General features: G+C 49.9%; 1 non-coding gene across 1 annotated transcript; it reads left to right on the top strand.

Moving 5' to 3' along the window:
• Positions 1 to 2,840: 2,840 nt before the first annotated feature.
• TRNAV-AAC (transfer RNA valine (anticodon AAC)) lies at positions 2,841 to 2,913 on the top strand. Its single transcript has one exon. It is a non-coding gene; the product is annotated as a tRNA-Val (tRNA).
• Positions 2,914 to 4,467: the final 1,554 nt, after the last annotated feature.

Raw genomic sequence — 4,467 nt, 5'->3', positions numbered from 1 at the left:
TGTTTTTGAGGTGTTCAGATCTGGAAGGCAGGGGCTAGATTCCCTTTATGAATATTAGATACATCTGGAAAGGAAAAGTCAATTTCTATTTTCATGGCTCAGAAGTGGAAATCCTCCTGTCCTGTATCTGAAGCTGTCCAGGTCCAGTAGAGCCTCCCCTTCCTTACTTACCATTTTACCTTCTGGTGGGATCCACATACCTCCCTTGCCCAGCTTCAGATAGAGAGGGGCCCTGTCCAGTTAGTCCACCCAGTTCCATCTTTGGGGGCTGCCAGGCGGGGTCACACCAGCATCCCTAAGCCTGTCTGGGGAAGTCTTCTGAGGGTGCTACCTGGGCCAAAGCCTTCTACTCCTTGGTCACACCTCTTCCCTATTCACAGGTGGCACCCCCTTCTAACAGCCAGGCCCCCAGCCACAGCAGCTGCAGCGCATGGAGTCTCACAGCTTCCCCCCTCCCTTTCCTGTGGAGAGCAGCCAAGGGAATCCTGGGAAATGTTCCTTCTCTGCTCCAAGGCAGGGAGCTGGGCAAGGAACTACAGCTCCCAGGGCCCCAGGGGATTTCAGCTCCCCTAGTGAATCCAGGCTGCTCTGAGGCTCCCTTTCTGCAGAGGGGAGGAAGTTACTGTTACAGGTCCCTTCAGAGCTTGGGCCTAGCACTACGGCACCATGTCAAATCCAGTACTGCTCCCAACTCTATCCAGCTCTGCTGCTGGCAGGATCCCTTCCCAATCTTTTTGTTTCCTGTCTCCCCTCCAAAGAGAAGCTCTGCATTGTTCCTGTGTGGGGAATTGAACCCAGGCTGTCTGGGTGAAAGCCAAGAATCCTAACCACTAGACCACATGGGACTTCTGTAACACGTTTACATGTTCATATTCAATAACACAATTAAACGTAGCCATTCAAAGTAGCCATTTAAAAGAAGCCATTCAAAGAACTTCAAAAACAGACTTCAAAGAGAAATTGCAGAGTTACAACTGATCTGCAAACTTAACACCATTAATTTGAGCTTGAAGAGGGACTGGGGGTGACTGGCTCACTACAAAAGCAATTTTCCCTCTCTTGGTATTGACACCTCCCTGTCAATTACTTGGAGAGAGCCACATCCACCCTGACTGAATTAGCCTTCAACACTGGTTCTCCCCTTGTATGGTAAGTCCCTTTACATCATGTTTCAATATATATTTATGCCTCTATCTGCAATTTTCACTCCATGCATCTGAAGAAGAGGGCTTTTTACCCACGAATGCTTGTGTCCAAATAAATCTGTTAGTTCTTAAGGTGTCACCGGCCTCCTCATTGTTTTTTGTGAAATAAAAGCAAAATGCACTCTAAGCTGATCTTAACCCTTTCAATGCCCTTACAAACTTAGATGCTTCTCACCACAGGCCAGCTGGTGGCTTTTCAGCCAGGCTCTCCCCTTTCGTCAGCGCTTCAGTTGCTTGGTGTGGGGGTGTCTGTAGATGTAGGTGGACGAGAGAGACAAAGCATGGCAAATGTCTCTGCTTTTATCATGTCCTTTCTTCCCTCTTGGCTTTGCTCCCCCTTCAGAGTCAGGTGAGCATCACTGCGTCTCTCCAAGCAAGTCTGAGCAATTCCCCTGGGGTGTCCTCTTGCAGGTAAGTGATTGCACTGTAGCTCCCTTGCTGAACAATGGCTGTTGATGGGTTGTTTGACACCCTGTCCGGGTGTTGGTTACTTTCCTTGCTGTTGTCACAGGGGAGCTAATATTTGGCTGACTCCCCCACCTTACAGCATAGTGATAACCACACTGCACAATTCTCATAACTTCATATGCATGAATGGTAAACATCTATGGGTAGAGAAATGACTTTCAGCAGATCATATCCTTTCCCCTGATATCTTACAAGGCATGCTCTGTATATAAGTTCATGATTATATGAAAATGAGGAATATGGGGGTTAGAGCACACTCCCCCAAAGGTACAGAATGTCACACTGAGATTCTATTTTCATTTGTTATGTAACAGCATTAAAGAGATCCAGTGACTGACCAATGGCATTTTCAAGTGCTAAAATAGCAAGCGCTGTTGGTCTCTCATTAGCCATCAGCGACTGAAGATACGGTTTAATGAGCCAGAGCTTCAAGGCGAGGGTGGCTCTGTCCACTGCCTTCTGTTGCGCTGCTGGGCACCAAGTCCCTGGCGGTCAATATGTGAAGCTGGGAGAAGAGAGTGGGGTGGCAAGCGGTGGTAGAACTGTTGCCACCAGAGTCTAGCTGTCTAACTTCCTCTTCGTACTGCTGGGCCCCCGTTGCCTTCAGGTAACACAGGAACTAAGGCAGAAATAGGGTGAGGAAGCAAGTAAAGCCGAGCAAGGAAGGTAAAAGTTAATCTTATCTTCATGGGCAGCTCGCAATGACGTCCTTTTTCTGTGCCACAGCTGACAACAACATCCCAGACAGAAAAGTAACAGGCCAAAAAGAAACCTAGCAGCTGCTGAAACAGTTCAGTTGGGAGCGTGCTAGACTAACAGGCTCTTCTATCCTCCTTTATGCACGGGCGGGATGTTTTCTGAGAGTGCAGCAGTTCCTTTAACTGCCACGAGTCCCTCATTTCAGGCTATGCAGCAGGAAAAGACAGCATGGGCTTCTGCACCGAGTTGGCCCACCTGACCTTTCATTCTTCTCTTGCTCTTTGTCAGCAAGGAGAAGAAAAAGAAGCTCTCCATCAAGCTGGAGTCACACGGGCGAGGTAAGGACGACTTCCTGAGTGCTGGCTCCAGTCCTCTGCCCTGCCAGCTGACCTATCGAGGGGCTACCACCACATTCTCTAGATTTGTCCATCGGTCTGTGCCAGAGTGAGCAACAGCTCAGTACGTGAAGTTTCTGTAGTGTAGTGGTTATCACATTTGCCTAACACGCAAAAGGTCCCTGGTTCAAAACCAGGCAGAAACATGCTGGTTTCCTTTTCCCAGATCCCCTTGTTGTTCAGAAAGGCCACTCCTCCTATTGGCCTGTCCCTTGGATAACTCCAACCCCTGCATGACGGAGGATGCTGACAGCAGTGGAGAAAGCACCTTGGTGTCAGGCTGGAGAACCTAGAGTAGTCAGGCCAGTCACCATTTGGAGACTTGTGGCTTGGCCACCTCTGCTGTTGGAGGTTGGCCTATAGAGGCTCTCACTTCCTGCTGGGCTCCTTTGTGTGACTGGCCAAAGGAGGAAGTGAGGCAGGAATGGGGCAATAGAGGAAAGTTGAGCTGAAGAAGGCAGGGAAGAAGCTGTGCGGCTAAGTGGGGTTAGCAGAGCACCACCCTTCATTCTGCAAAGCCTGGGGAGGTGTGGTTGGCTGCTGGGAGTTAGAATCCTGTGCCTGCCTCTTGGCTTCCCAGGAGTGGCTACTTGCAACCCAGGAGAAGAAGGGAGGTTCTGGGTGAAAGGAAAACAAGCAAAGCTGAGTCCAAGTGGAGAATGGCGGCTCCTTTATGGCCAACCTGGGGGCATGACTGATGGTTTTAGAGGTGGAGTCTGGGCTGGCTGTGAGCAACTGGGATCCAGGAAACCCCCACCTGCCCTACTGAGGGCTGAACCCATGGAGGTGCGGTTGGCTGCTGAGAGACAGACTCCTGTGGCTGCCTGTTGGCATCCCAGTAATGGCTACTTGCAGCCCAGGAGAAGCGGGGTTCTGGGGAAAAGGAAAAGCAGCAATGGTGAGGCTGAGTGGGCTCCTTTCTGGCCGAGATGGTGGACTGTGGTGAGTCTGGGAGTTGCCTGTAAGCCATAAGTGGACGTAGTGCAGTGAAAACTGCTGCTCCATTCTGGCTGACCTGGGGGCGCCATGGATGACTTGGGAGTGGGGGCAGGGCGCTGGCTGTGAGCAGATGGGATCCAGGAAGCCCCAGCCTGCCCCTCCAGGGGCCGAGTCTTCTTCTCTCCTGCCATGAGGAGCCCGACCTTAAGCCTGCCCAGCATGTGCAGCAGCTCGAGCATTAAGCCTTCCTGTGTGCATAACTGAACTACGCCCTAGTGTAATAAGGTGTAAAGTATAGATTGTGAATTTATCTTTAATTTCCATGGTAATTTACTTTGATCTTTTATTCCTACCACTTATAATCCTTAAAACTCCATCTTTCTGTAGTTAATAAATCTGTTTTATGCTCTGCTTAAACTGGTGTATTTTGCTTGAAGTTCTTGGGAAATCTCAGCTCCATTACAAGGCTGGTTCATGTACTATTCACAGTGTGGGAGAGGTGGACCCTGTGTAATAAACTCACACTGATCAGGCTTCTGATTAAGGCAAGATGGTATGATCCAGGGGTGCAAGGCTGCAGAGCTGTAGGGGGGGCGACTTTCTGTCATTAGTGTTATGAGTGGCTGCAGAAGCATTCATGTAATTCAGTTGGCTGTGTCCCTACCTACGGATGTCTGTGTAAGTGCAATATCTGCCAGAGATTCACAGCTTGTCTCAGCATCACATGTGTGAGAGGGAGCCCAGGTGGTGGGACAAAGGGC

Source organism: Gopherus flavomarginatus, chromosome 6 (genome assembly GCF_025201925.1).
Source record: "Gopherus flavomarginatus isolate rGopFla2 chromosome 6, rGopFla2.mat.asm, whole genome shotgun sequence".
Taxonomy (NCBI): Eukaryota; Metazoa; Chordata; order Testudines; family Testudinidae; genus Gopherus; species Gopherus flavomarginatus.
This window is presented reverse-complemented; position numbering and strand designations above follow the sequence as displayed.